This window comes from Dendropsophus ebraccatus, chromosome 6 (assembly GCF_027789765.1).
Source record: "Dendropsophus ebraccatus isolate aDenEbr1 chromosome 6, aDenEbr1.pat, whole genome shotgun sequence".
Classification (NCBI taxonomy): domain Eukaryota; kingdom Metazoa; phylum Chordata; class Amphibia; order Anura; family Hylidae; genus Dendropsophus; species Dendropsophus ebraccatus.
Window position 1 is genome coordinate 5,839,359 of NC_091459.1, and position 22,214 is coordinate 5,861,572.

At 43.5% G+C, this 22,214-nt stretch overlaps 1 protein-coding gene across 3 annotated transcripts in view; it reads left to right on the plus strand.

Moving 5' to 3' along the window:
• Nucleotides 1-22,214, plus strand: part of BCL6 (BCL6 transcription repressor) — a 57,606-nt gene that overhangs the window by 26,356 nt on the left and 9,036 nt on the right. Inside the window, exon 1 of one of the 3 annotated variants that reach the window (XM_069974427.1) lies at nucleotides 13,688-13,881. The exons of 1 other annotated variant lie outside the window; for it this stretch is intronic. The gene's annotated coding sequence lies outside the window, so the exon portion shown is untranslated. Of the gene's footprint in view, nucleotides 1-13,687; nucleotides 13,882-22,214 lie in introns of those variants that run through there. One more of the 3 variants, XM_069974425.1, reaches the window with a different exon arrangement.

The window sequence follows — 22,214 nt, forward strand, 5'->3', positions numbered from 1 at the left end:
GGGGCACTACAACCTGACAGTGGCAGTATCTCCAACTATACATGGGGCCAGTATCTTGTATGGTAAAGAAACTAATGAATTCTCCATAAACTTTTATGGAGATCAGAGGAGGATTGCTGGAGTAAGCACCAACAGGGGCACAATAACAAACAATCTTAGAATCTGCTACACGTAGTTGAACCTTGAGCATGTTAGTGGAACGGTTCCAAGTGTCTGGCGCAGCTTTCAAAGTTCTTGGAGTTTTTAAAATTCCAGAAAAACTGTATGTACTGGAATGTACTGATCTATAGCCGGGAATCCCATCCATGAAAGGTAGCAGCTAATATTATATAATGCATTTATAAGCAGTGCTAATATCCATTCCACAGGCAGGTGCCCAAATATTCCTCAGTCCTATGTGTGAGATATGCAAACGTTAATGGAGTAATACAGGATTTATTGTAAAAAGCAGCAAAAACAGAGCGTGACCTGCTTTCTAGGATTCCTAATGTCAGCTGCTTCCCTAATACTAAGAAAAAACAATGCAAAGTAATTTCTCCTATTTACAAACTTATTGAACATAACATAAACTTTAGATACTGAACTCTATAAGGATTATGCTATATATATATATATATATATATATATATATATACACAGATTTCAGTATGGGGCACAGGTTGCATGATCCTGCTAAAAGAATCCACTGCTATTAGGGAATATTGTCGCCTTGTAATTGATCTGCATTGACGTGGAACTCTAGTGAAAATCTTTTTCTTTAAAAAAAATTGATTTGAGAATTGTAGAATTATAGATTTGTAATTTACTTGTATTAAAAAATCTCAAGTCTTCCAGTACTTATCAGCTGCTGTATTTTCTGCAGGAAGTGGTGTATTCTCTCTCTGCTGCCACCTCTGTCCATGTCAGGAACTGTCCAGAGCAGCATCAAATTCCCATAGAAAACCTCTCCTGCTCTGGACAGTTCCTGACATGGACAGAGATGTCAGCAGAGAGCACTGTGTCAGACTGAAAGGAAAACATTTCCTGCAGGACATACAGCAGCTGATAAGTATGGGCTGACTTGAAATTTTTAAATAGAAGTCAATTACAAATCTATATAACTTTCTGAAAGCAGTTGATTTGAAAGAAAAATATTTTCACTGGAGTACCCCTTTAATGTTTAGGTTGGTGGTACATGCCAAAGTAACATCTAGGACCTAAGATCTCCCAGCATATTATTTCCTCTGCCAGCTTGACTTCCTCCCATAATGCATCCTGGTGCCGCCCCCCCCCCCCCCCCCCCCATAAGTGATGCACACATTCATCCAACCACATGGTGTAAAAGAAGAAGTAGGTTGATGGCCCAGGTCTGATGCCCATATGTCCACTGCAGGAGTCGTGCCAGTCGGCCTGGGTCATCAGAGGCATCATGCCCAGCAAGTGGCTATACAGAAATCTGTAATGCACTGTGACCCTTTACTTCCTATGTGTGTCAATGAGCCTCGGGTGTCTATGACCCTTTTGGTTCAGCAGTTGTCATTTCATGGACCATATTTACTAAATGCAAAACACATCATGTAATTCCTGCAGGATTTGCTGCAAATCAGCCAATTTAATTCTGATTAATACATTAGAAATAAATACATTTCCTATTCTTATGCATGCACTACAGCTCCTATGCAGGTATTTATATCTCCATGGTAACAGACTACAAATAAACCCTGTGTAGTCTGGTTTAGCAGCTATAGTCCCTGTAACCTCTTTCCTATCTGTCTTTTTCACCTACTTCTTTGGTAACATATAAACTGTATGAGAAAAAGAGGTAAAAGGGAATGTAGAGAAGACCCGGCACTAACCAAGTAGTTCTGCTTATTTATTGTAGTGCTTCAGACACAGTAAGGACACATTTGGGCCCAGCATGGCCTTCATCAGCTTAGAAAAACGTCCTTACTGTATCTGAAGCATATGGCACTACAATAAATAAGCAGAACTACTTGGTGAGTGCTGCGTCTTCTCTACATTTCTTTGGAAATTACCACCTTAAGCAACACCGAGCCGCAGAAGTGCCATCAAAAAGAGGAAAAGAACATATGGAAGAATAAAACTACACAGAGATTCTAGTCAGCGTCGACACTCAGGAATGTTTTTTAATTAATATTTTTAATTGATATTTTTAGGTTGCATAACATTCTAATAATATACTTTTTTCTTAATTTCTAACTTTGCATACATTGGAACAATAAAAAGGTGGCATATAACCTCCCATGTGGATGTAAAAAACTCTGACTGTTCTCTGTGATGGTGCTCAGCAATGAGGTCCACACGCCATGAATACAGTCCGTGCATTGAGGGTGATATCTGTGGCACTCACCCTAGGAACAAATCCTTCTGGTTATTGCCATTTGCTCACAGGGAACCGACTTATGTTACATCTGCGACTAAATTGCAATATAAAGATTATTGATCGTATTGTGAGTGCAGCGTTAATTCTCTATATAATCACTTTTTTGGTGACCATTATAGTAACCATAGGGAAGACCTGCAGTCACTTATATTACAATATCCTATAGGGTGCGAGTACTACTCCCATTTCAATCTCAGCTAATATGGTTATACATGTAGGACTCCTCAAGCTAAATATTTTTGTAAGTACATGAATTTAGTAAACTGATATGCTGCTCTTTACCTCTCATTGCTGACATTGTTTACCAACCACCACTCTGCTCTAAAAGCAGTGGTCTGGCTGGTGTAAATATAACTGTACTACACATATTTAGGCTAGGTTCCCAGTACAGGATTGGGCTGGCATTTATCACCTAGTGGATTTTGCCTATAAGGACCAGGGAACAATTTTTATTTTTGTGCTTTTGTTTTGTCCTCCTCGTCTTCTAAGAGCCATAGAGCTTTTATTATTCAGATTACAGGGTGGTTTGGGGTCTTATTTTTTTTGCGCCACAATCTCTAGTTTTCTTTGGTACTACATTCATGTAGATGGGATATTTTGCTCACTCTTAATAAAAAAAAAAATTTGGATATATAATGTAACAAAAAAAAATCAGCAATTCTGGTGTAATTTTTTGCATTTTTTCATTTACGTCGTTCACTGTGCAGGAACAGTATCGTTATATTTTATTACATTGTAAAATTACTGGGGACTATCACATCCGCACATAGACTGGTGCTGTAGCATAGCACTGATCAGTGTCATCTGTGATCGTTGTATAGAGCCTGCACCTGGCAGACTCTATGTGTAGATCGCCGAGCTGAGAGCACGGAGGAAGGCAAGAGACCACCGGCAGCATAAAATCTCTTTTTTTACTATAAAAAGCGTAACCCAATGAGAAAGAATATTTAGTTCTGAAGAGGCCCAAGACAGAGCAGATGCCTCCCTAAGCGTCCATATTGGGTTGGATTACTTATTCAATCGATCATTATTCATATATCAAATACAAGGATTTTAAGGACCACAAAAATAACATTTTCTCCTATTAACACTTAAGGGGTTGTTCACCCAATTTTTTTTATTCTTTTTAAATCAAGCGGTGCCAGAAAGTGGCAGAAATTTGTAATTTACTTATATTAAAAAAAATTTCAAGTCTTCCAGTACTTACCAGTCCGGAGAACAGAATAGGTTTTCTATGGGGATTTGCTGCTGCTTTGGACAGTTCCTGACATGGACAGAGATGGCAGCAGAGAGCACTGTGTCAGACTGGAAAGAATACACTACTTCCTGCAGGACATACAGCAGCTTATAGGTACTGGAATACTTGAGATTTTTTAATAGAAGTAAATAACAAATCTATATAACTTTCTGGTGCCAATTAATTTGAAATAATTTTTTTGTGAACAACCCCTTTAATGGCTGCAGTTATCACGCACAAGGCAAGAGGTGACTGTAATGCTGTATTGAGATGAACACACATTCAGTTATCTCCTCAGCATCTTCCTGGGTTCTGTTTATTTGGAAAGAACAGACCACTTAAACTAAAGCACCATATATTACCTGATTTATACAGAGAATTAGAACCCTATGTTAGTAAGGATTAGCCAATGTGATATGGATCAGCCCAGATCGGATGGGATTATTATCAGGCATTGAAACATCGTAACCTTGGCATGTGTGATGTGTTCCTTCAGCCGCTCATTGGATGACTTGGCTTGTCCTTGTCTCTATGATTGTAGTAATGTTCCTTACAAGCATCACAGTCAGTTTGGCGCATCCCGAGACGCGTCTTACAGGCTTTAAATAAAAGTTAATACTGTTACTGTTTCCTCGCTGTGACGATAGTCGGGAAACACACGTTTTGTTTTTAGGTTTGTGTCATTGCTTCTGACATTACCTTTCCCCGCTCTATGTTTTGCCTTCCTTACCGTAAAAAAGGTTGATTTATCCTACAAGTTATGGTAATGTTCACACAACGTCAAAAAGAGGAAAAAGACGTCCGTTTTTGCCGCAATTGCAATGCACTGAAGTCAATGGAATGACGGCTGTCCAATGCACACAGTGTATAAAATAACGGACGTTGTTTGCACGGGCGTCAAAATAATGCTCATGACAATTAGTTTTGGACGTTTTTTTGCAAACACCGGATGTTATCTTTAAGTTGGTCACACACAGTTTTTCACCGTCCTTTCACCGTTTTTACTAGTAAATTCAATGGACTTTTCAATTAAAGACAAAGGGTAATCAGTCCACCTGACCTAGAATAACGGACCGACAGACGTCACTGCACTGACCGGCGCCAAACAGCCAAATGACGGACGTAATTTTTTCTTTTCAAAAACGGAGAGGAAAAAACATGGTGTGAATATAGCCCATATCTACTTCTGACACCGAAAAATTGTAAAGACCAATAGTGTGAAGTCCACTTTGTATGGCATGAAAATGTATCACGAGCTTGTCCTATTTACGTCTATAATACTTTATCCACTAAGAAAAGACGAGTTAAAGAGAATGTCTCACCTACATTTTTCTGTTGCCGATTAGTTAGATACCAAAACTTGTTCTTTTATTCTATTTTCTGACTATTTTTTTTATTTTGCTTTTTGTACATTGTTATGGAGGCAACCATATTGTCTGGCCTGTTCTTAACGGCATTTAGTGACATGCTTTACAGCAAGACTCATGGACATAGACGACAATAGACAGAGTCTTGCACAGGGAGCTGCTATTGTCTCCTCTACCTACTGGTGTCACATGACGCTGCAATGATCACTTTACAGCAGCCTCCTCTTACCACCACAGACACAACAGGAAGTCTCAGGTTAGTTTTAGCCCCAGTGGTGAGAATGAGAACTGCAAGATCTCAGGATTATTTTATAATATAGATATAAACATGGAAAATTTGAAAAAAGGTAACCAAAAATTGTAAAAAATTATGTTTAAACTAAAAAAATTATCTAAACCATAAGTAATTTTCTGATGACACATTCCCTTTGATGTATCGCTTCTAATGATCCACATTGGGCATTTACACAAAATATGTAAAATCGACACATATGGCCTGGAAACCAACAACAAGCAGGCTAGCTGCTGCCGGATCTCCATGGCTGGGTGCATGCTCACCCAGGACAGCTTGGTTTATAGATACAGGAATTCCTTCTAGCTCATTTCTCATGTATAAAGCATTCATTATCCCAGGAATATCTGATACTAGCCATGATTATACAGGAGAGTTGTGAAAGATGGATAATGCAAATTACCTAGAACCCAATGCACAGAAGGACACAAAGTATTTTCCAGAAATATTAATAACTCCATTAAAGCAGCTTACTGACAGTCTCCTATAATGAACACATCACAAATTGAACTAATAAAAAATAAAAAAATAAACGTGGCAAAAAAGTCACTGAAGTACAAAAACGCTACATTTTACATTTACTAAATCCATCGTCCAGGACCGGACAAATCCCCGGAGCCACACAGGCAAAGAGCCTAAAAATTTGTTGCTGGCAAGTAACTTTTTGTTTTTTTTCCTATTGATGTTTATGAACGTTCTTAATGACTGGTTACTAGAAAAAAAAATCCAACTGTCTTGTATAGACTGCAGTGATACGTCGTCTATATATCTTTTATATTAGGATGATATGGTTACAATAATGGTATACAAAGTGTTCCTCTACGGGAATTGTGTGAAGGCCTACTGTACTCCTACATAGTAGGGATCCTGTATATGACACCACAGCCGTGTACTGGGAGATCTAGGCCATCTCCCCGGCATGACACTGGAGCCTGATTATTTTCATAGTTGGATTTGTTATCACTGTAATAATGATGACTTAACAGGTTACAGACGGATATTTATGCGACTGGTTATATACAGAGTAACGTTTGGCAAATGTTCCAGGATTAATTCTACGACTACTTCACTTATGCAATTATAATATGGAGATATTGTTGGTCTCACTTTACTCACTTTAAGACCATAGGATTATATTTAGTTCTGGCGATTGGTGGGGGCCTTGGAGCGGCCAACCAGCGCTGCAGAGGCACGGGGAGAGGTGAGTTAGGATACTTTATTATGTTCCCCCCTGCCCCACTGTTTGAAATTTTTTTTCCTATGGTCGGACTTTTCCTTTAAGGGACCAAATATAAAATATATAATTTCTGAGACAAAAATAAAATATATTTTGTATAAAAATATATTTTAAAATAAAAAAAGTCATACTCACCTGCCCTCATCCTCTACTGCTGACATCCCATCCTCTCCCAGTCCCTGCTGTTCGGTGCTACTTTCTGCATCCAATGACGTTTAGCATAAGCAGTAATGTCATTGAGAGCAGGAAAAATGCAGACAACCGCAGGGATTGGTAAATGTTGGAATGGCGACAGTGTGGGATCAGGGCAGGTGAGTATATGATCAATTATCAATAAATATTAAGAGTAGAATTATTAAATATTTATTTTGCCTGGAAAAGCTATGATGTAAATATTGAAACACTATAAGGAATAAAAAAGGAGTATTATCCCCCCCCCCCAAAAAAATAAAAAAATTAAGTATAAGTTTTAAAAAATACGAGTTTTTTTAAAATCTATTTTACTGCTGTATTTTTTTTTACATTGTATAAACATTACCTAATACTGTATCCAGATGTAGATAAACAATTTATACAGTTGCAGTCAACATTATCATCGCCCCTGAATATTGAGTATACTAGATAACATATCTCTAGAAATACAATGTTTAGGGAAACTGCATATACATATTTTTCATACACAAAAGACACAAAAACACAACAGGGGGAAGGCTCTGCGCCTCTTTTTAGGTGAATGATTCGATTTTTCACCCATTTTTGGTCTAAGTTCTATTTATGAACCAGGTGAATATTTTTTAGATGTTCTGAGCATTCACCAAAAAATTCCCATAATCCCGGATTAGCGATCAGTTTATCATTTGCGACCAGTCGCACAGACTGGTGACGGCCGACATCTGGTCAGTGCCAGGTGAATTTGTTTGCCCAATTGTACACTTTTTGCAACAATTTTTGCAACTTTTTTACTTAGCTGCAATCACTATGGCGGGGCTACATTTTAATAAATCAGTAATAAGATATTGGAACAAAATATTCACCGATTCTCATTAGAAGAGTCACACAAAGTAGACTCAATAGTAAATGCCCTCCCAAGTCTCTAAAGACCTTGGCATGCTGGACAAGAATCTGCTGCTCTTGGAAGAGTAAGAAACCTGCAGGACGCAGGAAAAAAAAATCTAAAAATTAATGAGGTTCCACGTTACAACATCCAAACAATGGGGGACATCTGGAGGGGGGCTTCAACCTGTACTATATGGGACCAACTGAACACAACAGGGCACTTTGGGCAAAAGAAGACCCCACTGCATAAAGAAAGGAATAAAAAAGACTTGGAGAACGTTGGCAAATGTTACACAGGCTAATCCCAATCTCCCTGGGAAAATGTTCTATAGACATGAAACTGGCGATGCATACAAGTGTTATATTAATAGATGACTAAATGAAGGGAATGTGTCATCAGAAAATGACTTAGTGGTTAAATATTGTTTTTATGTTAAACATATTTTTAATAATTTTTTTTTTGTTTTTACTAATTTGCAATTTTTTTTAACTATATTATAAAATAATCCTGATATCTTGCAGTTCTCATTCTCGCCACTGGGGCTAAAACTAAGCTGAGACTTCTTGATGTGCCTGTGGTGATAAGAGGAGGCTGCTGTAAAGTGATCTGCACAGCATTGCAGCATCATGTGACACCAGTAGATAGAGGAGACAATAGCAGCTCCCTGTGGAATGACCTCTTCACAGGTCACAGTCGCACTCAGTAATGTCTCACATTCATCTCAAGGGGACAGACTCTGTCTATTGTCGTCTATGTCCATGAGGTTGCCGTAAAGGATGTCACTAAATACTGTTAAAAACAGCCCAGGCAATATGGTCGCCCCCCCATAACAATGTACAAATAGTGTAATAAATTAAAATAAAGTCAGAAAATAGAAACAGATTAGAATAAAAGAACAAGTTTTAGTATCTGACTCTAATAAGTAATAGAAAATGTAGGTTTCACCTTCCCTTTAGTCCTGTGCATGTTCTACATTACATTTTGTATCTTTTTAGCATTGATTGCATGTATGTTGGCAGGACAGCTGTTTTGTTGAATATATTCAGGAATACTAATAAAACGTTCTACAAGGTTTGTATATATTAACTATATATACTGTTTTTTTTTATCAAATAATCAAGGGAGCCAATAATGGTCCCAACTATATAGTGCTGAGTATGTGCTGTATGCTTGTGCCCTCAATGGGGAAGGTGGGAACTGTCCAATACCCCAGAAACATCCATGTGACACACACAAAATTTACTAGGAGGTTTATTATCTGTAAGTTTCATATAGTGGGAGGGGAAAAAACCCTCAAATATAGTCAGAAGAAGGTATAAAGAGCAGTATAGTGAGAGATAGAGCTACTGAGCACCCAGGATGCTACCTCTGTTATAACTAGACTATCACTAGGCTGATGCTGTAACATTGTAGCAGCTCACTAAAGCTTTGTGTTAGGGCCCTATTCCACGGGACGATTATCATTCGCATAATCGTTAACGATAATTAATTATCGTTAACGATATTGCGAAAGACCTGAAATCGTTCACTCATTTACATGGAACGTTAATCGTTACTTATGATCGTTCTTGCGGTTGTCTTGTCGTCGCTATTGCGTTCGTCTCGACCGAACAACGTCTTATTCAATGCGAACGATTTGCAAACGAGCAACGATAAAAATAGGTTCAGGTCTTATAAAACGATCAACGATTTCTCGTTCGCTCGTTAACTGCTATTCAGCCAAACGATTATCGCTTAGATTCGAACGATTTAACGATAATCTGAACGATAATCGTCCCGTGGAATAGGGCCCTTACTGTGTGTTACTTTTTGTTACACTCACTGTTTGACAGATGCAATGAGATGATGCCGCCAGTATTTGAAGGCCGGAGTCCAATGTATTTATCAGATAAAAGCTCCCCTCCCCTCAAGCCACTGACTGACTACTTTTTTCATGGTGTTTTACTGCTTTTTTGCACATTTTTTAGCAGTTGTAGCCCCTCCCCCCGACACACACACACACACACACACACACACATACATTTTTGTTTTTCATTATGATTTTTTTATCAAGTGATTCCAGGATTTTTTTAATTGAAGAATTGAGGAAGAACACCATTATGCATATAGACGCTGCCTTTTCCCCCTATATGGGAGGAGTTTATGGGAGGAAAAATTGTAATTTTAGTGCGTGCTAAAATTCTGCAAAAACTGTCACAGAGCAGAAAAATGTCAAAATGCACCGGAAAAAATAAATAAAAAAGAAGCCAAATGCAAAATCGGCGTGTGTGTATAGCGTTTCATATTTCCCTATTTACTCAGCTAACATTTGGCCGCAGCATTTGTGAGATAAAAGAAATCCAATTTTGGCATTTTTATTCATTCTTTTTTTTTTTTTGCATAAAAAATTCTCGTGTTTCTGTCACATGTCATAAAAATCAGTGTTTATTATATCAGAATTCGCAGACTTTTTTACTGATTATCTTTATGCTGCATGTGGTTGAGATTTTTCATATATGTGTCTGCCCTGTGTGAACATTCCCTTAACACAAGGTATCCCATACTACACAGAAATATGACCCTTCTGCAGCACGAACTTGGTGAGATTCCCTTTAAATCTGCCTTCTCTCCCGGGTGTCGTTACCTGCAGTAATGTACATAATCCTTACAAAATGGGTGAATACTAAAACCTGCCGCCTCATTTCAGCTTCCGATAAATACACGAATAATTGCGAATAAATCACAGAAAAAAAAAAAGACTATAAAGAAGGAGATGAGACGCTGGTTATTTTATTAGCTGTCGTGTTTGTTGGAAGGTTTGTGCAATGCCAAGGAGCTCGCAGATATACGGAAAGATGTCAGTCACAGAGTCAATAAGTCCGACCTATAACCTCGCAGTCCATCAAGTTTGACCTATAACCCTACAGTGCTGATCCAGAGGCAAACCCCCTCATGAGGCAGGCGCCAATTCCTTCTGGAATCCAATATAACAATCAGAATAAATCCCCTGTAAATCATCTCTATTTACATTTACTGAATTCCTTAGCAGAATAGCAAGTCAGCCTGTCCCATTACTTTGCACATACAGGGGTATCAGTTCTGTGTTTGTCACCTGACTAGGCAGTATCAATAGTGTCGTACAGGTTATCCCTATACCTGGGGCACAAATAATGCAGCCCGAGTGCAGCGTTACAGATGAAGCTGCAGCACACAATTTTACCTAGTCAGATTAATAGTCACCTGCAGCGACGAGAGCGTCTAAGACACAAGCAGTGAGTTATTCCTATTATCAGGGAAAGTGCAGGAGGCTGCACACAGCACAGATGGATGTCTTTCGTATGACATCACGCTCAGGGCAGAGATGATGTCATACCATGACGCCGCCAATGTCAGATGTTGTTTATTGTCTCTAAAATAGAAAAGATACAAATAATATTTGAAAGGGTAAAACGTAAACAATCTAAATGTAAAGGTAAACAGAGCAGTGATACGGCCGAGCTGCTGGGATTTTACATTCTAACCTATGGAGTCTATGCAGCTGGTCTGACTCCCATAGTGAGAGTGATAATGTAAGGCTGGGTTCACACTGCGTTTTTGTAATCCGTCTAACGGATCCGTTTTTTTTAAATGGACAAAAAAAAAATAGTGTCAGCAACGTTTTTGCGTCCGTCAAAAAAAACGGATCCGTTTTTTTTTTTATAATGGAAGTCATTAAAAAAACGGATCAAAACTGATGCACACAAATGCATCCGTTTTTTTTTTCAAAAAAACGGATTGTAAAAACGCAGTGTGAACCCAGCCTAATAGTGCACATTATGATAGAGACTTTCTCGTTTCTAATAAGCAATGCTCTGCAAGGAGAGAAGACTTTGTGAATGACTATGAGCGTCTGCACTGTTGTTATGAAGGTGAATGCACGGCTTAGCACCCAGACTTTGCCCCTTGTATGATGACTTGTGTGTTAGAGATCTCGGTTATTGATTAACCACCACTAACAATCTGCTATTTCTTAATCGAGTAGATGGAAGGCAGATTTTTTGGCCGGAGACTTTATTATGGCTCAGGGACCCATGGGAATGTACCCATGACTGGAATGTACTGCGACGCTTCTGCATGCAGGCTACAAATAAACCAGGGAGCACTTCTTCTCTCAATGGAAAAGTACCAGCGCTCGTCTTTTAGATTGTACTTGGGGAAAGGATCAGGAGCAGCTTAGATCTGCTGCAATAGGATCAAGTGCACGAAGGGCGTTTAAGATGCCAGACGCTGAAGCCTGGAACGTGTGCCAGAGATATCATATAGTGACACTGCAACCATCCCAAATATTCCGCCAGCGACGCCCCTTTACTTCTAGAAAATGCATCTACTTAGGACCTTATATTTAGCCCCGGTGCCCATAGAGGTGGCATGGCATAACAAACACTGCGCACGTCACCTGTCATCTGACCAGTCAGTCCTATTGCTTCACCGTTACCACAAATTAGGTCAGCCGGCGTACACGGGGTTAAATATTCTGACACTTTGGAGAAATATCCCAAGGTGCCGGATGCCTGAACACCCACTGGATTTCAATCCATTAACAACTTGGGGCCCATAGTGCCCGGTGGTTAATAAAAAAAAAAAAAAAAGTAGGTCACCATAAAAAACTAAAAAGAAGGAGGAGAGAGGCCAAAAACATCCCAACATCAACACAAGAGCTGCAGAGTGTAAACAGGGGCTTAGAGAGAAGATCAGCGGCTCTGCCGGCCAGGCCGCTCTATAAATAACACACTGCATGGACGGATATAGCAGAGAGGAGTTTGCAGTTATGTTATATTATCCAAATTTACTGACACATAACGTGTGATGGTGCGGAGTGACTAAGTCAGCACTGCTACATCTGACAACCACCCCCACAGCTGTCACCTCTAACATGACACAGAGCAGAGAAGCCCCACAGGCTGCTGGGAACACAAGGGTTAATCTATCAGAGACAGGAAAGCATCCCAATCGATTGCACTTCCTGGGTGGATGTTGTTGTCTCCTATAACGCAGCAGTTCTCTTGCTTTCTGGCTTCTATTATACTGTATACCTATGTAGCAGAGCAGAGTTTGTCACCTGGTGCAGAGAGTATCGCATGTACACCTGGCATGTTCTCTTATAGTAGCATACAACTCCAGCTCTGCTCTATAAGCATTGGCATGGACACTACAACAACCCTGAGAAGCGGTGGATGAGTTAGGGCCATTGTGTCAGTGATTAAAGCTGTCAGGTTACAGACACTGGCTGCCACATAAGACCATGGGCAATCTGATTAGTGGGGCTATAATCCTGTTTGCGGCTACTGATGTAAGAGTTGGTGGCCGCTCATTGTACCTTGTCAGGATGCCACTCTCACTAGGTGCCAGCCAATTAACCCTATGGGGTACAAGAAGCCGTATATAGGGGGAATCTAGGCAGAACTACAACATGCAGGTGTCAGGGCATGCTGGGAATTGTAGTTCTGCAACAGGTTGGGGATCAAGACAGGACAGGACCCCATGGAAGAGGTGGTCTCTATCTGAGCTGCCCACCTCATGCCCACATTGCCCCCAATGATGTAAAGCTGAAATATAAGCAATGCACAATACAATATATATACATGTATAGGGAGCTGTATACAATCTATATACATAGAAGATAGAAGAAGGCGCAGCCATAGACAATACCATACCCCTCGCAGTCCACAGAGCCCTGACAACAAGAGGCGACATTGTAGCTGCCCGCGTCCCAGTCCTGAGGGTGAGGGGCACCATAGTGGGGGAGCTGGAGGAGGATGGAGGAGAGGAGGAGGAGAAGCAGCATGTTTATTAGTGTGAGGCAGAGTGTGCAGTACGGGGCCCCGGCAGCTCCACACGGCGCACACCGGACGGGCCCCGCGCTCTTATGTCACAGAATAGCAAATTAGTTCTCAGAATTTCGGGGCGGGCCTTTCAAGTTGAAAGACTACGTCACGGCCAAAGGCGCACCACGTGACCGTCCCAGCCGGGCGAGACCAAGTGGCACGGGGGAGTCGCCTAACCCAAAGTGCCCCAATACCCGACCGAGACCCCGATCAGACACGATCCCCCGTGAGGGGCAGTTTTTCGGGTGCGGGCGGTGCGTGTGCCGGGGCTGTGCGGGGCGGCGGGCGGCGGAGACGGGCAGAAGGACCCTGAAGGGGGCCGGCCCCGAGCCTCCCCGGCCTCCCCCGCCCTCACACAATGGTCAGATCACAAGCTCAAATTCCGAGAATTGAGCCCTGTTGATTCTTAGAACTGGGGGTTCTTAGAAGTGGTGATGCAAGGATTTTCTAGGAAAGCCCGACCAGGTGATTGCTTCTCATTCTTTTTTTTTTTTTTTTTTTCTTACTTGCCAGTCGCTGGGGCTGGAGGCGCCGGGATCAGCGCTTCTCTCCGCACATTTCTCCTCTGTTTCTTGTCACTTTCTCCGGGGCTGACAGTGTGCTCGGCCGGGTGACTGCCCTGTGTCTGCTCCCTGGCAACGCCGCCTGCCAGCTCCATGCATCAGTCTGTCTGCTGCTCCCTGTCTGTGCCCGCTGCTCCCTGCCTGTCTGTGCCCGCTGCTCCCTGCCTGTCTGTGCCCGCTGCTCCCTGTCTGTGCCCGCTGCTCCCTGCCTGTCTGTGCCCGCTGCTCCCTCCCTGTCTGTGCCCGCTGCTCCCTCCCTGTCTGTGCCCGCTGCTCCCTGCCTGTCTGTGCCCGCTGCTCCCTGCCTGTCTGTGTCTGGCTGCCTGTCACCAGCTGCAAGGACGGCGGAGCTGGAGACCTGTGTGCGGGGCTGGATGTGTCTGTATATGCTGGAGACCTGTGTGCGGGCGGCAGGGTGACAGCTCCCGTACAGGGTGACAGCTCCCGTACACACAGCTCCCGTACAGGGTGACAGCTCCCGTACAGGGTGACAGCTCCCGTACAGGGTGACAGCTCCCGTACACACAGCTCCCGTACACACAGCTCCCGTACAGGGTGACAGCTCCCGTACACACAGCTCCCGTACACACAGCTCCCGTACACACAGCTCCCGTCCCGTGTGGGCTGCACCTGCCCGTGCACCGGGGCCGCTCTCACGTTACACCGGGAAGGATAGGAGAACGACTGCTGATTTATTGACATGTTGTTACTGGCCGGGCAGTGGCTGTGAGGGAAGCGCTGTCTGCTGCTCTTCTCTCTGCTGCTCTTCTCTCTGCTGCTCTTCTCTCCGGGATTAATGGGGGATTCTGCGTCCTGTCCTAATGGTCCCAGATCCCTTATTTGTGACCGCTGCCGGGAATAGGGACCGGGGGACTGTAGGGTGCGGGGGGCAGCGGGTACAGGGGGCACTATGTGGTTGGGGGGTACACGTCTGGATTGCACTGTGATAATGGGGGGGCACTGTGTGATATTGGGGGCACTGTGTGATATTGGGGGCACTGTGTAATATTGGGGGCACTGTGTAATATTGGGGGGGCACACGTTAGTCCCGGGTCTCCAGCACTATTCTCCTCCGCTCTGTTTACTATGAAGGAACTTGTCACCGGGAGGGGGGGGGGCGCCTCATAAATCCCCGTCTCCCGGTCAGGCTCCGCTGGCTCCGCTCCTCACGCTCTTCCCGGCCGCCCCGCTGCTCTCGGACTGTTGGCGGGCACCGGGTGGCGCGCGGGCTGTGCCCATGGAGGTGCCGCAGGCTCCGCTATTACCGGGCCGGGTGCGATCACTCTGACGCAGTTTAGCGCCGGTGTTGCCGCTTTGCTGACGCGTTATGTAGTGCACGGAATCCCCGGTCTGTTACCCCGGTGTCTGCGGCCGGATAGCACACGGGACGCACCGGGCTGTATCTGTAACTTAGCGCCGGGATAGCACCGTGTAGACTACGTCTAATCCTAGCAGCAGCGCCCCCCCCCCCTCACAGCCCCAGAAGTGGTAAATAGCCTGTGTTATGGCCGTGTGTGAGGCTGCAGCGCCCCCTACCGCTCCGCACCGGCACTGAGGGGAAAATACTAAATCCCCAGCGACGGCTAAATATAGCGAGAGGGCTGCTGGCGGAGGGGAAACCGCAACGGTACCGCCACCCCCCCACACACACACTAAATGGCACTATGCAGCGACACTGTGTGCAGCCAAAGGGCCGAGTCATCCATACATCACCCTGGGGTCACATGGAGGTGTCACATTCCTGTACAGACACCTATAGGCTCCATGCAGCTCCAGACACCTATAGGCTCCATGCAGCTCCATACACCTATAGGCTCCATGCAGCTCCAGACACCTATAGGCTCCATGCAGCTCCAGACACCTATAGGCTCCATGCAGCTCCAGACACCTATAGGCTCCATGCACCTATAGGCTCCATGCAGCTCCATGCACCTATAGGCTCCATGCAGCTCCATGCACCTATAGGCTCCATGCAGCTCCATGCACCTCCATGCACCTATAGGCTCCATGCAGCTCCATGCACCTATAGGCTCCATGCAGCTTGTCTTCCCTAGCATACTAATAACAGAAGCTGGGCATGAAGGAGTTAATAGCACCAGGGACTGTCTGTGACCGTGGTGTTCGCCGTCTTGCATTGATTTCTCATTCATGACTTGCAGCCGTGCAGATTGAGTTGAGTTTGTCATTCGCCGTTGCTCGTCGTGGTGTTACGATGCGTTATTTCATAGAATATAAACTAAGCCCAGCTGCGCCATCCCGTCCCCTATAGAGTTACATGGCAGCATAGTCCGACAGAAGCGTCCAAACTGGTCCGAGTTTTCCTAACTGGGTTGTGGTGCATTGACGTTTTTGGTGACCGGACATTATTGCTTGTATGCAGCAAGAAATCAGTGATTGTATAGTCGCCCGGTCTTCTTACATTGTGGGTGATGGCAGTATACATGGGGGAGGTTGGGTATGGACACCTTGGTCGTCTTGCATTGTGGGTGATGGCAGTATACATGGGGGAGGTTGGGTATGGCCACCTTGGTCGTCTTGCATTGTGGGTGATGGATCAGAGTACATGGGGTAGGTTGGGTATGGACACCTTGGTCGTCTTGCATTGTGGGTGATGGCAGTATACATGGGGGAGGTTGGGTATGGACACCTTGGTCGTCCTGCATTGTGGGTGATGGCAGTATACATGGGGTAGGTTGGGTATGGCCACCTTGGTCGTCTTGCATTGTGGGTGATGGCAGTATACATGGGGTAGGTTGGGTATGGCCACCTTGATCGTCCTGCATTGTGGGTGATGGCAGTATACATGGGGTAGGTTGGGTATGGCCACCTTGGTCGTCTTGCATTGTGGGTGATGGATCAGAGTACATGGGGTAGGTTGGGTATGGCCACCTTGGTCGTCTTGCATTGTGGGTGATGGCAGTATACATGGGGTAGGTTGGGTATGGCCACCTTGATCGTCTTGCATTGTGGGTGATGGATCAGAGTACATGGGGTAGGTTGGGTATGGCCACCTTGGTCGTCCTGCATTGTGGGTGATGGCAGTATATATGGGGTAGGTTGGGTATGGACACCTTGGTCGTCTTGCATTGTGGGTGATGGGTCAGAGTGCATGGGGTAGGTTGGGTATGGCCACCTTGGTCTTCTTGCCTTGTCGATATGGGTTCAGAGCAGCTCCTGGTGGACACTGGTCACTGTTCTTTCCTGGTAACTGTGCACTGTCTATATGGAGCCAGGGTACACCTGTAATTTAGGGAAAGCCTCAGTATAACAAGCGTAATACAAGGCTTATTCAGCAGCGATCCATAGATCTGGCCCCCACCAGCAGGTTGGGTGGCATAAGCCATAAGTATAGGTCCCATAATAGAAGCGTGTTCCTTGGCCGTGTGCTGGTGTCATGTCGGGGAGGGCAGGAATGTAGTTGGCCCTGTCACTAATACGGCTCCGCTTATTCTACAAAGGAGGTGTCTCTGTGCTCCTCACTAACGCATTCCGAGCCCGCTCCCTGCCAGCGCTCCCAGCCATAGACCTGAACACTGTTATTTCATGGCCAGGCTGCCAGAGCCTGGGTGACTTGGTGGAAAAAAAATCACATGTTGAGTCAGGATTCAAAACTCCATAAAATGTTTCTTTTTTAAGCGAGAAAAGGGCGAAACATCAGAACAAACGTGTGTGTGTTTATCCAAAAACAACTTTTCTGAGGGACATAATGGAAGCTGGCAGCCAAAATGTGAAAAGAGGTAGAGGACTGCCATCTAGTGGCGTTGCCAGGTACTGCAGCAGCTGTAACCCTGTGGCTTCCTGCCTTCAGCTGCTTCCATCTAGGTCTATGGTTTCTGTTGCTAGAAGTTATGTTGTATAGAAAATCATGTAACAAAGTGTATTTGCTTTATATAAATATTATATAGTTCTGCTTTTAGTTTAAATAAAAATGTTATTTAAAATTTTAAAAAGTTTTCTTGCATAATATTTTTTATTGGTTACTTGGACTTTTTTTATTTCTATAAATCAAGAGTCTTAATATGTTCCATGCAGCTGGTGTGCAGCCTAAAAGGGTGGGCAAGCTTTAAAGGGGTACTCCAACAAATCTTTTTCTTTCATATCAACTGATGCCATAAAGTACTATAGATTTGTTATTTACGTCTATTTAAAAATCTTCAGTCTTCCAGTACTTATCAGCTGCTGTATGTCCTGCAGGAAGTGGTGTATTCTCTCCAGTCTGACACAGTGCTCTCTGCTGCCACCTCTGTCCATGTCAGGTACTGTCCAGAGCAGGAGAGGTTTTCTATGGGGATTTGCTGCTGCTCTGCACAGTTCCTGACATGGACAGAGGTGGCAGCAGAGAGCACTGTGTCAGACTGGAGAGAATACAACACTTCCTGCAGGATATACAGCAGCTGATAAGTACTGGAAGACTGGAGATTATTAAGTAGAAGTAAATTACAAATCTTTATTACTATCACATAGTTGAAAGATTTTTGCTAGAGTGCCCCTTTAAGTGGTCACAGTGGATTTAACAAGACTTCACCTGCAACAGCACTGAGTCCTGGTCAGATATTGATGCTTCCCTGCTGGAATAAAGCATCAGGCTCCCATGGGGCATCCTATTTGTCATAAGTAATTCTCTGGGTGTCCGTGCTTAATGCAGCTCTCTTCCCCACACTTGTAACCCCTTCCTGACCAAGCATATACTCACTTGCCCATAGAACATGCTGTCCCTCCTGGGAGGTTGCCAAGTGGTTAGGACACAGTCTGCTATGGCTGCTCTATTGGATTAGACAGTTTGCTGCCCCTATAACCCTAGTGGGTGGCCATGCTAATCCTTATGCACTTACAGTAAACATACCTTTTGCATTGATGTACAGTACATGACGGCCGCTTAGCCGGGGGGATTAGCTAGTTGAGTGTCGTCCGTGGGAAGTGTGGCCGCCTGTGGAGCTCGAAACTTGCTCCTCGCTGATACTGTTACAAGTTGTTGGTTAAATAAGGAATGAGTAACATTGCAGGGAGAGCCGGCTGCCAGTCACAAATCCCAGGCGGCCGGTGTATTCCTAAATAATTAATCCAATCAACTTGAAAGTGATTCTCTGCTGGAAAGCCAACGGGGAGCATCGCCCCTCATCCTCCTCTCCTATGAGGAACACCCTAGAAGGGTCTCTCTTTTCAGTAGGGTCATGTGATCTCCAGAGCTGGGTGCTATGAGCGGCAGGTATGGATGCAGTATAGCAGAACGCCTCCTATCCCTCTGGTTGTAAAGCAGGGGTGCACTAGCAGTGACAGCCATACCCGCCATGTTTTATCGCTCTTAAGTAGCTGCAATAATAGGTTGGAACAATGAATTTCATGAACGGCAGATTAAGTGCTTATTTTACTACATTTTAGACACATTTTAAGTGTAGCCGTCATTTAATTTAATTTTTTTTTTGCAGAAATCAATAGTACAAGCGATTTTAACAAACTCTGTAATAGGTTTTATTAGACAAAAAAAGCCTCTTTCTGTGCTCAAAAAGCTGTTTCCCAGCCCCCACCCCCTCACTTCTTATCTGTTCATTATCAGACAAAGTTGTCTACATTACAGAGGAGCAAAGTGAAGACTGGTATGCTGAGTCCATTATAACCTATGGAGGGGGAGGGGATGAGGGAGCAGGGAGAGGAGAGAAGCAGCTGTGCAGTTTGGAAACTGGGCATATAAACTCTGGATTCACAGGTCAGAAAGGTCAGTGCTTATCTGGAATCTTGGTGAGAAGATTGCAGGATGTGCTGTGCAGGGCTGCTTTTCTCCTCCCTGTGCTCACTCATCCCCCTCGGCCCCTCCCCTCTCTATAGACCATAATGGATACAGAAATGCTTCTTCTTCTGCAGTGGGGGGGGGGGGGGGGGAGGCTAGTATAACAGCCTTTTGAGTACAGAAGGAAACCTTTTTGCTCAATAAAACCTTTTACAGCTTTTTTTTTAAATCGCTTGTCCTATTGATTTCTGAAAAGTGACATTTACATGAGAGTTACACTTTAAGTGGCATAGGATATAATGTATAATGACTATCCCAAGACTCTTCATTCTCCTTTGCTGGGTGGATGGCTATAATAACTGTACAGTACAATGTGTCTTGTGACTTGCAGCCACATCCCCTTGGTCACACGGACAGACATCTTTAGTAACAAGCTGGCGCTGTTGCTTCTAGAGCTGTATACATAGGTCTGGCTGGTAAATTCCATACTAGCAGAGTCATGCTGACCGTAATGGAGGCTCAGCACGTCCTCACCCCCATTACTACTAGTTGTCAGCCAGTCCACCTCTTAAGGGAATAGACACTGAAATCAGATCATCCACTGGTTTAGTTTACACGTTTCTTCATCTGTAGCAATTTATGTGATTGCATGGCTGTATTATTGTACCGGAGTATTAGTACTGTAGAACAACAAGTACAGCTAAGACTAAAGACTGACGACTACAACTATGGGAAGAAAGGATATGCAAAATAGCTCTCACAACTCTTGGGCAAAGATGCCCCTTTAAGTCAAGTCTCACTCTATCTAGGAGTCTTAGAACATTGGACTATGGAGAGACGGAACCTGAATAAGATTTCCTCTGTTCTTTATCGCCATCTGGTGGCAGATTGTAGACATTAATTGCTGGTTCTGATCATCTAACTCAAGGATGGGGAACCTTCGGCCCTCCAGCTGTTGCAAAACTACAATTCCCATCATGCCTGGAGTTTTGCAACAGCTTGGAGGTCAAAGGTTCCCCATCCTTGATGTAACTGATCGGACATGTTGCACACTAGAATACACATTGATCCTAAATAATTTCACATTTCTTCCCTTTCACCAGTTCTTCTCCTCCTCCTTCATTGTGCAGACATCATTCCTATTACTTGTACTTTTTTTCCTTCTTTGGATCCTGATTTCTGAGTTTGGATTCTGACCACCACAATGTTTCCTAGTGTTAGGGAAGCCTATCTGGGATCACACATAGTGTAGGGCTGTGCCCCAGACTGACTATCCAGGAAAGCTTATTGTCATAGAGTTCATTGGGTGAAGTAATCCCAGTCTGAGTCAAATATTTCCCAGAATGAGAGGTACTATCCAGCCCTATTCCTCTATGTAATAGACAGCGATGTACAGCAGGTAGGAATGACAGCATAGCATGTGTGCCGCCTGTTAATGTTCCACTGGCTAAGCTCTGTATGTCAGGTAAAGTCTCCTCTATGCTGGATACCGCTTTCCCTTCTTCCTTTTAGTATTTTTCATAAGTTATTCTAAGCAAATGAATCTAGACTTAAAGTATAGCTAAGATTTTAATTCAGTGCAGCAGTCAGTGATATCCTGTTGTATTGGTAAAGATGCAGATTGCAGTATTTTATGGATATATTATGTATGGTTGACGGAGTATTATTTATTATTTATTATTATTCAACTCCAGAAAAAAAATACTTGCAAATAAGCCAGAAAATGCCAGAGATTTGTCAATTACTTCTATTTAAAAAAAAAAAAACCTCAAATATTCCAGTACTTATCATCTGCTGTATGTCCTGCAGATCCATGTCTATATCTATGACATGCAGCAGCTAAGAGATTTTTCTATAGAAATAAATGACACTTTCTGGCACTAGTTGATTTGAAAGATATTTTTATTTTTTTTTCCCGCTGGAGTTGCCCCTTAATGTCATCAAAACAATCAGTGCTTTTCTTCAGACTGGGGATGGGAATGTACAAAAGAGGTAGAGAAACTACTGAGTGTGGAAAATACCTAGTCTGAAGGTTCCTCAGAAAAAGAAGAGGAATCGACCCCTATATATTTAGCCTTAATTCAGTACCTGTCGGCCAACTGTCTTTCTTCTCTGCATCTGTCTTATCGGGAAGCTTCTGCTTTCGCTATGGGGAGACGGATTAACACTTCACATTTTAGTGCATAAAAAGCAATATTTAGAGAATTTCATTGCTTTGCATCAGTTTATATAGCATCCTATTTTTTTTGTACTGGTCGCTGGGGCGTAGGGGACTCACAAAGTAATAGCAGAGTATTAAAGGGGTATTTCAGCAATTTTTTTTTTCTTTCAGATAAACTGGTTTTTAGAAAGTTATTACTATTTAAAAATTTCCAATATTTATCAGATGCTGTATGTCCTGCAGGAAGTGGTGTATTCTCTCCAGTCTGACACAGTGCTCTCTGCTGCCACCTCTGTCCATGTCAGGAACTGTCCAGAGCAGCAGCAAATCCCCATAGAAAACCTCTTCT